This window comes from Tympanuchus pallidicinctus, unplaced genomic scaffold (assembly GCF_026119805.1).
Source record: "Tympanuchus pallidicinctus isolate F22 unplaced genomic scaffold, pur_lepc_1.0 scaffold22, whole genome shotgun sequence".
In the NCBI taxonomy this organism is placed as follows: domain Eukaryota; kingdom Metazoa; phylum Chordata; class Aves; order Galliformes; family Phasianidae; genus Tympanuchus; species Tympanuchus pallidicinctus.
In genome coordinates this window covers 13,570,596-13,583,729 of record NW_026294739.1, presented here as the reverse complement: position 1 = coordinate 13,583,729, position 13,134 = coordinate 13,570,596, and the positions used below count along the sequence as shown (strand labels likewise).

The following is a 13,134-nucleotide window of genomic DNA, read 5'->3' as shown; positions in this document are numbered from 1 at the left end:
CCGAATCTGCAGCAAGGCATGCTGCCTCCAAGTGTAATCAGTGACTGAAAAACACATGCTGGCATGTGTTGCATGTCAATACCTCCTTTATCATACATATTTGAGAGCTCAGCCTTCAACTGCCACCTGAAATGAGCACTGTGGTTTTCTTTCCCCACTCAGTGGTTATTTGGTTATGATTCTATATCCTTTCCTGAGGCTCTTTAGAGTCCCATGTAACTTTCATCCTTTTCTCTTTCTAGCAAAAATATATTTCAGGAAGTTCCATAATTGCACATGTCTATATGGTGAGGTTTGGCACAGAAAACCTGATGTGAGGTTGGCTTCTTTTTTCTTCCCTTTCAACTTACAATGTTTAAATTGGGTTCCTACACAGATTCAAAAAACACATTCTGCTGGGTCACGCTGGAGCTTTGAGTCATAACTTTTGTTAAGTGGGAAAAAAAATCCACCAAGTATTATGCTGCAAACAGACCTTATGGAGAATCCCACACTATTCCTGTGTTTAGAGAATTTGCTATTCAATTTCTATTGTGCATTTTGAATTACAAACCTGCAGGCAAGCATGGCAGTGCTCAGAGTTCAGCAAAACTTGAGTACTCTGGGTTTTGTTTGGGTTGTGCTTTATTAGGCTCTAGGCTATTAAGGGAGGGGACTCCAATTTCCTTTAATAAATAATGTTTGCGTGCACTTGGGAAATGCCAATCATGTTTTGCTGACTACTGAAACCTAATGCATGAGAAATGTAAAGATGGATGAGCACCGTTTTATTCCAGAGTTTGAGTTGCATTCTTGGATGGGGTTACAAGCCTTTTTTGCTGTGAGGTAGGAGTTCTGAAGCAATGCCTTTCAGAGCTGCCTCGAAATACCACTAAATGGCTGCTTTCATGAGGCTGATTCTTAATCAGAAGGCGCCTGGTACCTTAAGGAAGATGGATCATGTCAAGCCAGACTTGGGATTATTTGTGATGAAATTAAAAATATGGTCAATAAGATACTTGTGGTTTGAGACCCATGAAAAATATTTGTCTTGGTACTCAAAATACTTAAGCTAGAATGATTCAAAATCAATGTGGAAGAGTAAAAGGATTAAACTGGCTTGGAAACACATCCCAAAACATAATTGTAAACAGGAAATCTGAACGGAGTGGGTGTATTTCTCGTGGGGTCTCCAAGATTCTTTTGTAGCCCTGGATGACCAAATGTTTTACAAACGGCCAAGCAGAAAACAGCAGTCAGGCACCAGCATGGCACATGACACAAGGCCTGGTCAGGGCCATGCAGCACTTGGAGCTTCTTGGTGAGCCGGGCAGGTGAAGCACCGCATTCTCCAGTGACCTCACGCCCAGAGAGGAAGGGCTGGTGAAGCCAAACTCCCTTCTGCTGCAGCCATTTGCTCAGAGCTCCTGGTGCAGTCCAAGTGCACGTGATCCTTGAGGGAAAACAGCACACGCAGTGATAAAATACTTGAACTGCAGCTGTCCCCTATGAGAAGCCTATTACACAGACAACACTGTCAGGGTGCCATTGATCTTGTCTGGCTCTCCAATCCATATGAGAAGAGTCATCAATACGAGGATGGGCCCTACTGTTATGGGTGAGATTGCGCTAGAAAAAGTTGAAATGCGGAAGAGAAGTTGCTTATGGCATGTGAAGAATGAGGCTGTTCTAGACAGGATGCCAGGAGGTCTTTGACCTCCTAGTCAATGAAAAAAGGTCCTTTTTTAGGATCCTAAATATGCCTGGATTGAGACAAAGTGGAGTTTGCTGCAGCTGAGCTCCCAGCCATTTTCCCTGCTGATGAGTTTTCCTGTTTACTCTCATTGCCCAGGGCAGATGGTGGAGCTTACACTGACTTGGGCAGAGCAGAAGAAGTTAAATGTAGCATCTGAAAGAATAAAGAATGAAGATTAAGTACTGCACAGGCTGTGGGGCTGAGTTAAGGCCACTAGTTGCAAGAAAGAAATAGTAGTGGTAGGCATTTCCAGATCTGAGTGTATCTGGCAACTACAGGGCTGCAGGATCTCTTGGCTCTAAATAAAATAAAACAGTGCTTCCAGAGCTAATATAAATACTCTTCCATCAAAACTAATGAACAGATAAACCTTGCAGTCATCCTTGCTATCTGCCAGTGCAAGAGACTAGACAGGTAACACCACCATTTGTAGTCTGATCCACCTGTGTCAGAATGTACATAGAGTAGGCACAGAAGAATGACAGCTGAAGTTTGCCCATCTGAAATGTGAAGCATGATCAAGTATGGTTACTTGAGGAAATAAGGGTCAAGATGGCCATGCATGTCCACACATGGCTTATAAAACTGGTGATTGGGTTGTCTTGGCTCTGTGACGATGATGTCCCTACTGATGGAGCCTTCTCCTGCCTCACCTCCTGGTGCTGGCTGGCTGCTGGTTTTGTTTTTGTTTTTTTTTCCTTTTTAAGGGCTTATAAAAGGCTGTTTAGTTTTGCTTTTAAAGGGTGAAGAGGGGAAAAAACAGCTTCCAGAAAAAAACAACAGCTCAAGCTCCAGGAGCCAGATCTTAGCATGAGAACCCAACCCGCTGTAGGGGAGGGCTGTGTCAGATCACTGCATGCTCCAGGAGCAAGAATTCAGTGCCTGCTGAAAAGCCACAGAACTCAGACCCTATTTGAAAGAGTAACATCTTTGATATAAAAAAACAAAAACAAACAAACAAAAAGTCCCATCACCCAGCCAATAAAAAGCCTCAGACATACAGGATCCCATTCATGGTGGGAGGGATTTAGTGGAAGTATTTTCCTTCTTTAAGGTTTGGCACAGCCTTAAAGGAGTCTCTTTAAAAGCTTCCAGAGCCGATTATATTTTGGATTGTGTTTCAAATCACCCTTCCCCCACCAAGTTTGGTGGGTCCTCAAACAAGTTCCCAGAATAAATTAGACATAACGGTAGCGGGATTTATTTTTTCTTTTTTTTTTCTTGAGGAGGAGGAAGGAATAAATGACACCAAATTCTGTAATGGAAAGAAAAAAAATAGTGTGTATCGGAAACTGCTGCTGAGTGACTCATGCTGCCGGACAAACGGAACCTCACTCATCACTCCATCTTCATCCTCCTCCTCTGGTGAGAGAAAAAGTCTTGGAAAAATATCAGCACCCCCCCACCCTGCTGCTTCTCCCGTGGCATCTGTACGCAGGGAAGCGGTCCAAGCCACAGCAATGGCTTCATGTGCTTCTTGGGGCAGGCTTTTTTTTTTTTTTTTTTTGGTGTTGTTTTAATGGCCAACTAGGAAAAGCCTCCGAGGTGACCTTGGAAAAATGTATGCACCAAAGGAAAAAGCTTTTTTTTGGGGGGGGGAGCACTGGAGTTCATGTGTGCTGTATGTTTGGAGGGTTGTGTTTTTTTTTCCTAATAGCATTTTTCCAAATTTCCACTGAAATAAATTTGCAAGTTATTATGATTATTTTTTTTACGAGTGGGAAGAGAGGGGAGGATGCGCCGTGCGAAAGGCAGAAGGAGCTGGGCACAGCTCCGACTTCAATAAATGCTGCGTCATAGGAGTGCAAAGGGTAGTGCAGGGGAAGGGTGGGACACACAAAATCACTGTTTCTCCTCTCTTCAGGAGAGTAATCAGCATTTTTGTGAAACATCTGAACAATATACAAACCAAATATGTTTTCATTACCACAGAATTGGGGGGAGTCTTCCCCACCCCCTCTCCCCCCCCCCCCCCCCCAAAAAAAAAAAAACCCATCTTCTGCAAATGTTTGGCACTGTCTACCAGAAGGCCACTTAAAATGCATTTTTTCTGACTGCCAACTGCGTCCAGCCCAGCTGTGGGCACAGGGAAGCGTTCACCAGCACAGCCCCTGCCCAGCAAATGCCTTTTCAGCTGCAGGGGAGCTGGGCTAAGCAGGTAGATGCAATGGCTGTGTTCCACCAAGCTACAAAAGCTCGCTCAAGAAGATGCTGTGTCTTGTTTGTTGATCACAAACAGGTTAGTTCTTTACTTCTCCCTTCATCCCCTGCTTTGGGCTTGAGTTAGATCGTGCATTCACTGAAAATGGCCACCAGTAGAAGTACTATACCACCAGTAGAGGTAGTATACTATGTTCTGTCATGCTTTTTGTGATTGTTTTCTCCACAGCTGAAGTTATTGTCATCCCATGATGCCTCTTTCAGCACAACTACTTCACCTTCACATCTTTCCATTATATGGCTCTGTTCTCCATCCAGCATCTCTCCAACCCAGTTTTCCTCATTACCACCTCAGGTTTGCGCATCATGGTGTCAGCAGAATTGCAAGAGTTCCCATGCTGCTGAAATGGAGCGATGCCAAAAATGGAGAGTGGCCTGTGACAGAACTTGGGGCAGCCACAAGCCATCTAAGGACATGGGACAAGGGCAATGGTTTTCTTTGCCCTATAGACATCTTGTGGGGATAAGTATACAAAGCCTGGCCTTTCAACAAGAGTCATCTTTTTCTTTTGTTGGTATGTAGTAACCTTGGAGTTCCTTTCCTCACCCACAGTGCTTCACCTGAGCTCATGAAGCTCCATCCCTGTTCTGTTCCTTGCACAGCTGGGGCAACAGCAAGCCCTCCTCCTGCACCCCAGTGCCTGTAGACAAGAGACAAGCCCCAACTGCCTTCCTCAGCTGAGCCTGTAAGCAATTGCTGAACAGAAAATGACTTTCAGCTGTGTTAACTGTATTAACCATGGACTGTGTTAACCATGGGTGGTGCTGCCCTGAGAGATGGCTGCAGGGAGTAGTGGCTCTATTTAAGGTAGTGTCTGCCAACCCCTCTTGGATCTTGAATGGGCTGGGTGGGGGGCAGTTGTGTTGAGGTGGTGGTCTTGGTGGTTGCTCGTGGTCTCCAGGAGTCCTGTGTCTGTGCTGGTGGCCCTGGAAAAGCCTTCCTGACTGTAAGTGTGAGGGTTTCTCTGTCTCCTTCCTTTCCCTCATTCCACAGGAAAGCAATCATGGTATCAAGTGTTTCCTAATAACTTTTTAGGTTGATGACTAATTTTTTAGCCATTTTGACAGACGGGTGTAGTAGTTGGACATTAAGCCCTGCTGTGAAATAGGTGGCCAAGTGAGAAAGGCACCAATGAATCTGTGCAGGAGGGAGGCTTTTGAAATATCCTGGTTTTGGCAAAATCTCTACTGAGAAGCCAAAACTAATCCATTACTGGATAGAAATCTATAAGAAAATGAGCTTTGCCGGAGCTGATGTTTGTGGCCTTGCTTCCCTGGCTGTGGGAGGGAGACCTAAGCAACTTGCTCTCAAAACCCTCATTTTACCCTGGGTGAGGGTATTGGATTTCAATTTGGGCTTTGCAGAGGGACCCCAAATGAACCAGAGAACTCTTGAAAATTGCGGGGAAATCAGATGTGGGTTTGGATCCCAAAATTCCCTTTCCTTGCAAGGAGTCATCCTTGCCATGAGAATGCTGCCTCAGAGGCTCTCAGCACCGAGGCTCAGTCGGACTCTGAGGTGCTTTCTTTGGCATGAGCTTGTTGCTCAGCACCCCGGGTTTACAGTCCCATATACTCACCACTAGCTCCAGGCAGGCCTGCACTGTGCTTCTCCTGCTGCTCTGAGGTTGTAGGATGATGAGGAGAGCAAGAGTGAGATGAAGTCAGCTTTCTGTGTAAATCAGCTGATGTATTGTATAAAACGCAGGTCTAGGTTTTGAACCTAGAATTTTCTTTAATAACAAACCAGGGTCAATGAATGCAAAGCCCCACGCAGAGCCTTTTACTGTGTTAGTCATAGCTTGAGTCCTTTGTGTTCCCACTTTTAATGGTAAGTATTATCCAGCAAGCCTTGTTATAGCGTGGTCTTTGGAGAGTGTGGAAGTTGGTAATGATGGTGTCTGAATGCTGTTCCAGAGATCGCTGCTACAATTCACAGCAGATAATAGGAGCCACAGCCAGACAGATAATAGAACTGACTGAGATCCATTTATTGCTAAGAGACTGTCTGAATATTTGTACATAGCCTGAGCCACCCCACCCTCCTTCATCACATTTCCTAGGAAGGGGGAAGGGGGGTGAGGGAAATACGACAAAAACAAAACAGAAGCCTAGGGCTGAACAGGGAGGAAATAAGAGATTTGCAGACTGGTTTGGTTTTTTTGTTTGTTTTTTTTTTGTTGTTGTTGTTTTTTAATAGCTATTTTTATGTTCCTTGCCATAACTGAGCCAGAACGCTATAGATTGCTAACGCATTTATGGTCTGCCTCTACAAGAGGAGTTGTGGGAAGACTGTGGGGAGCAAGTGGTGGACAGCACCCATCCTGTCTGAAGCCTATGGTAACGTCTGATTGCAAAGTCGTCTTTCCTCCCAGGCATATGGACTGAATGCTGGAAGGTTTCTGTGATGGGCTGCAGGCAAAGCTTGAAGTCAGGGACATAAGAGGTAGTCAGGCTAGGAGAGCTTGACCCAATTCAGAGCAGCATAGTTTACTGCCACTTGGAGTTTTCTTGGTTTTCACAAGCTTAGGCCTTGCTCAAGCTGGCTGTAGAGGCAATTCACGTGTGCCAAAATGCCTGTCTGTCATTCAAGATACTTGGGGGTTTTGATGTTTGACTGACACCCCCACACTCACGTCTGTCTGGCTGGGAAGTATTGGCAGTTCTCATAAAGCATAAAAGTTTACTGCTTTCCAAGGTATCTTCTAACATGGTGTTTGTGTGTGTGGAAAGGAAAATATTTGTTTCTCACTCTGATGAGTGCAGTCTGTCTTTCAAGAGGACTCTTGACTGTCTTAGTCCCTTTCTTATGCCTCTGTGATCAATATCAGCTGTTTCTAGGATGCTTTTCTTGAAGGGCAAGAAGCAGGAAAGGGCATAGTCCAACTCGCCAACGAAGGTGATGGTGATATTGCCTCCTCTTCCTATTTCATTGAGGCAATACAGAAATTCTGTTGTAGTGTTCCTGTTCCCAGCCTTGAGGAAGATCTTTGGTCTGAGGACAGCAGCATTGGTGTGGTTTGACTGATGACCTCTAATGACTCATTGCAGCAAACCTGGACACACTAATGGAGGAGGTGATGCTCTGATGGAAGTTTTCAACATCTGCTTGCTGAGTGATAACTGGCTTGGTTTCCTGATCTCCTCTTGTCAGTGCAGGTTTGGATGTAGCCAGTAAGTAAATGCAGCCTTGTCCCCACCTTACCTTTTGCTTTGAAATGCTTCTCTTATAGTGTTGAGTACATGTCATAGTGTTGGGTACGTGTCTGTGAGCCTATGATCTGAGGTTTTCATGGCTCCCAGATGTTGAAGCTGCTCAGCTGGTGTAGAGTTCTTGCCAAGCATGTCTGCTGTGACCTTTTCTTTTTATGATCTGCTCTTTTTTGCCTTCAACTCAGAGATGCTAAGGCCTTTACCAAACAAACAGTTTGTAATGAGTCTTTCTTGCTCTGTTGTTTGGTGGTTACTTAATCTGTTCTGTTCAGTAGCTGTCCAAGTTAGACTTGCCCCAGTGAGGGGAAAAAATAAGCTTTCATGTGCAAACGTGTAAATCCAAGTCTTCTCCTATCTAGGGTCTGTAAGCATGCAGATGGAGAGGATCAGGGCTTAGATTGCAAACAAGGACTTGGGCTCTGTTCTTGGCTCTTAACTGTGGTGCCACCTTATGCAATTGTGTTGGCTTTCTCTGTCACGTGGATTGTGAGCTGCTTTAGAGAGTGGTCTTCTCTGTGCTTAGGAATGACTGCTGGGGATTGACCACTGCTGCTGACAGAGGACAGGGAGGAGACAACAATAACTCTTACAGCTGCCTCTCTGAGTGAGGATGTGTGTGTACAATGGTAAACAATACAGCTGGGTGCTCATCCAGCCCTGTGTACAGTAGGTACACTATTCTGGGGGCTCCTGATATTCCACGTGCTAATCTAGAAATAAGTAAGAGTGCCATATTGCAAGACCAGAACTTAGGAGTCTCTGTCATGCCTTTTTTCACCCACCCCTTTCACACAGCCTTTGCAGATCAGAGATATGTAATGGGACATATTGCACAACTTGTAGAAGAGCTCTGCAAAATTCCCAGTGTCTCGAGAAGGTTAATGAAGGAATGTTGTTACCCAGCTGGATGGAATACATTTTTGTCTTGGAGACCCTTTCATCTTGTGAGACTTCCCTGGGGAGAATATGTGGAATAATTCTTCTGTTAGCATTAAATTCTGGTTTTAAACGTTTCCTGAAGCTTTTGTGGAAGGAGGAGGGGTGAATTTTTCTCTCTGTAATGTGTTGTACATAACGCTGTTATTTTGGGACCTATTGATTGTTCCCTTTTCAGATGAAAGATCCCACCAGTTTTCTGTAAAGAGAGCATTTGCTTTGTTTGTTGTAGAATCTATGGAAAGGGTCATGTCAAGACCATAGGGAAGGTGTTAAGAAAACTGGAGTCACTCTCTTGGTAAGAAATGTGCTAATCACAACATGCACAGGTAAATATCACGTTAAATTTGGTCTAATCAAAGATGTTCTGTTACTTTAACTGAAAGTTATAGTTTCTTAGTGGACACTCCTTGACTTCAAGGTCCATCTACTGCATTCATTCACATGCACTTGGACTTGCCTATCAGAACTTTGTAGTTCTCACAGGTCTTAATTCTAGCCTGAATAGGAATGCTCTGAGCTGTGTCCAAGAACAGTATCTCTATAGTTTAAATATCATTTTGATTATAAGAATCCCTATTCTAGAGGAATGAATTCTAGGAAATCCTGCATTAATGTCATGCATTACACTTTCAAAATTTTGCTGTTAAGCACTTAAATATAGACTCAGGAGGAGCTTCAGGGAGGAAGAAAAAAAATCAATTTTCTTTAAATCTTGGGATCTAGTGAAGACTATGATCACCTAACCCCAAAGGCTGTGCTTTCCTAGTGACCGAGGAGACCTGACCTCTAAGTGCAGATGTGACCAGGGTAAGTTGTGGACCACAGGCAAATTCTCAGGCCTTGCTTTCTCCAAAGAAGAATGGGTGAATCAGTTCTTGGAAATGTGGGTAGTTCTTATTCTGTATGTCTGGAGCTGTCAAAACGTGTGTTCTACCTGCTCCTGTGGTAGGAAAAAAAAAAAAATCAGATTCTGTTTCTCAGAGAAAGAAGAAAGGTGAAATGTGCTGGGGGCAAGCAAAGGACATCTTCCTGTGTAATTTTTTCTATGATCCTGAAGTGACATGAAATATGCTCAAATCCTTCTTCATGTACAAGATCTCAAACAATACCTTGCCTGTGCATATCCTATATAGTGAATATATGGTGCTACCTCAGTAAGGTGAGAGTGTATCAGCATCACTACAGCAAATACAAAACTAGAACAAAATCCTGGTTGAAATCCAAGACCTGAGCATGAATTTGCCTGCAGAAATAATCTGAAATCTGTGTAAAAATATGGCTGCCTAGAGGGATGGACATGACCACCCAGAAACTCCCTTTGTAGTTAGAAACTTAGGGCACAAAATACAAAGCTTTTCACTTGTTTTGGCTGCCAAATGCATGTGTAATGCAAAAACAAAGCATCTGAAAAACCCTTCATGACTTCATTGGCCTGAAAGAAGGGATCTGTGTTCCTTTTAGTCTAGATTTGACAAGTATCTCAAATGTGAAGAATAAACAGAAGGCTGTAGTATGGCATATCTGATTAAGTTCAACTTTTATTATTATTGATGGTGGAAGGCAAAGCACAATGTAATAGCTATTAATTACAGCACTTACTGACAAATTTATTTGAATTTGTACTTTTAGAAGTCCACAGTGGAGTCAGTACCTGAAGAATTGGGGCCTACTATCGCTCTTCCACACTGGTCTTACAGATTCTTTGGGCAGTTAAACAACAGCTTAAGGTCTCACTTTTTTTTTTTTTTTTTCTCTCCATTTACATTAAGCCAACAGTCTGAAAGCTGTCACTATCCAGCAAACTGCAAGACAAGCCAGACTCTGTGGTGATTGAGTTAAACAGCAAGAAAATCAGTCTGTGATCAAAACCTGCCTTAACTGTTCTATGATGGAGCACTTGTATATCGCTGTTCTGAGATCATGCAACTTGTTGTGCAATGCAGTCTATGATATGGCATACTTAGCTGCTTATGTTCTGCCTCTGGTCTAGTTCATGTTTGCCCCTTGTTGTCTGCAGGTTTTAGTCCTGACTGGTGTGGGCACCAATAAGCCTTGTTGCTCAAGACTTACTAAATGTCTCTCTGCACTGGATGAGACACTGGGAGAACCTCTTCTGTTGCAAGTGGCCAGGAAATGGTGGAGATACCAAGGAATTCAACAGACCTAGAAAAAAACCTGTCTTCCTGCCCCTGTAGAGTGAAAGTGCATGAATGATAGTACAAGACTGTTCTTTGTGACTCCCTCTTAAAAATGCTACCTCCCCACTGGGAGCAGGACAGCCAATTGAAGCCTTGAAGTCCTCAAGCTTTTGCAGTAACATAGCCTGCTGCCTAGAGACTTATTGCAAGCTGAACCTTGTATATGGTAATATTTGAAGTCATTTTAATGCTTATGCTCAGCCAACCATCTTGGTTGGAGGCTGTGTAGTTCAAGATGAGGAGCTCTGACTTCTGAAGGCAGGTGTGGCCCATCAGCTGTTCAGTTCCACAGTACTGACTCTGCCTTGGGTTTAGACCAAATGCATGTGCTGCAGCAACAAGGAAGAAGGAAATGGCTAGCAGAAATTGCTGTAAGGCAATCTTAGATGACCTCAGAAAAGATGGAGCTGTAATTTCCTGAATCTGTAACGCAGTGAAGCTGTAATACCCACCCTAGAAAGCTGAATAATTTTTCACATCCTGATTTCGGCGTCTGCTTGTAGTCTAGGCAACTTGGTTTGCTATAGTGCTGGAGATAACCCAATGATCTTGGGATAAATCTTGCTGATTAGTGTGCGAATATGAGTAATAGAGATCCATATAGTTCAGAAAGGGAAGGTCCTAGTTGTTTTTGCCTAAAAATACAATCTACAGTTCAGTTCTTACAGCCAAAAAAGCTTTCATGATTCTAGGCAGAAGGTCCAGAGTTTACTTTGTCTCTATCTTTCCCCTGCTGTTAGGGAGAGACAGATTTAACAGATCATTGCTCTGATCTGTTTAACACTTTCGACTTCCTATGAGTTCCCAGAAAGTGAATTTCATGTTTGGTTGCCAACTGAAAATAAATAATAAAAAAAAAAATTACAGTGGGGGTCTCTTATTACAAGCTTAGAGTTTGATCAGCTACTAGCTGATTCTGGCCAAGGAAAATCAGAAGGTTGCTAGCCAGGAAATATCCCTGGATAGAAAAGGAACTTTCCAGAGTATTTTAGATCCTCAGATAGTGTTAATGGCTGGGGTTCCATGTTTTGGAGAATTTTACACTTGAAAATAAACTGAAGTGCAAAGGACAAAGAATTTAGTCATGGTAGCTTAAATTCTCTGCTTTTGAACCATGTGAATCATCAGGAGAGCAGGAAGCTCTCCTGGGGGTAATTCCATCCAAGACTTAACGGCCTCTGAATTAACCAAGTCCCCAAGCAGTCTGATACCACAGGATGCAGATGTTTTAGTTCTGGCAAGTAAGATGAAACTCCAGGCCAAGATCAGGCTATTTTTTTTTTATTTTTTTTTTCCATGAGTTGCTTTTTTTTTAAAAAAAAAAAAAAAAAAAAAAAGCAAACTTAATGCCTACGCACTCAGACTATAAGCCTTGTTTAGAAATGTGAATGGGTGGATGTTCTCCTGCTGGCTTGGTAATTTGGTAGATGTTAACACAATGTAAATACAGTACAAGTACAGTTTGGCATGGTGTTTATAAAGACATATGGGAACTATCATTTTTATGCAACCTAGTATTGGGTTTAGTGCTTCTGAAGGGCTTCTGCTTTGATTGTGTGTGAGCTAGACTATAGTGTGAATGGATTATGAAGGGGAAGAAAAAATGAATGCTTTGTAAATATGGAAAAATGGAAAGATCTAGATACATAATACAAAAAAAAAAAATAGGACAAGTCTAAGGTCAGATAGTAAAAGGGTAGAAATGGAAGACTGAGTGTTTCTCTTCCTGTTTACGCAACTTGAGAATGTGCTATAGAGAGAGCCATCACTGACACTGCCTGACAACCTAGACCTGTTATGGCCCAGTAGAAATGTGGGCTGTCAGCCACAGGTGCTACAATGAGTCTGTGTTAGCAATTGGTGACTTGCTTGGGCAGCAGAAATGTTGGATATCTGCTGTCAGCCAGAGCAAAAACCTAGGAATGCAAGTATGAAATGCCTGCCTGAATCAATGAATCAAAGTTGCCATGATCTTCATGTACTGCATATGGGATGTTGAGACCAGCAGGGGCTTGCTGACCTCTGCTCATGTAGCATGTTGCAGAGCATCTCTTCATATCCCATGACAGAAGGTGAGTGTATGTACACAAGGCAGAATGCCAGCAGTGCCTTACTGGGGTTGCTGTGAGAGGCACTCTGCCAGGAGGCAATAGCCAGGTGATAGTGAGGATGTACCCGGTCTGCACGAGATAAACAGGACTATCGAAAGCTATGTATATAATGCTTGCTGTATTCTGACTTGAAGAAGATTGTTTTCTGTCCCCAGTTCTGGAAATTGGTTTAACTTCTCTCAGGTGAGAGAAACAAACCAATGAGGCTTTGGGAGGCTTTTCAGTACTTAGGAAGAGTCCCAGCATGTACCTCATGTTTTAATCGCTGTCAGAAATCGGTCACTGTTTCTGTCTGAGATGAAACACTTCACATGTCCAAGCTCATGGGTCAGAAGGAGGAGGAACCTATTCTCTTGTTGGTCACACCACAGCTGGAGCAAGTCAGAGAGAAGTCCATTATTAAGTCTTTTGCCTGCAAGGGACAAGAGCCCATCATTAGGAAGGGTGACAACACAGGGTTTTCATTAAGCAAAAGGAAGGTTTCATGCAAAGCCAAGTTACTTTCATTGCTATGGAGGCTTCATGGCACTGTACTTCTCGGGTGTGGGCTCAGTCCCCCCATTGAGACTTGTTTATTCCAGGGCTCAGTAGGTTTCTGGGAAGTGCTGTAATAGCTGGGAGGAGATCCCATGGAGAGGGTGGATTCTCTTGGACACATGCTGTTTAACAATGCCACTGTCTGCAGAGAACAGAAAATAAACAATGCAAAATCCCTGCC

General features: G+C 43.3%; 1 long non-coding RNA gene across 1 annotated transcript in view; it reads left to right on the top strand.

Moving 5' to 3' along the window:
- The first annotated feature begins 4,805 nt into the window (after window positions 1-4,805).
- Window positions 4,806-13,134, top strand: part of LOC128082354 (uncharacterized) — a 59,165-nt gene continuing 50,836 nt past the window's right edge. Inside the window, exons 1-2 of the long non-coding RNA XR_008207624.1 lie at window positions 4,806-4,902; window positions 7,007-7,129. This is a non-coding gene — a long non-coding RNA (uncharacterized LOC128082354). The remainder of the gene's footprint in view (window positions 4,903-7,006; window positions 7,130-13,134) is intronic.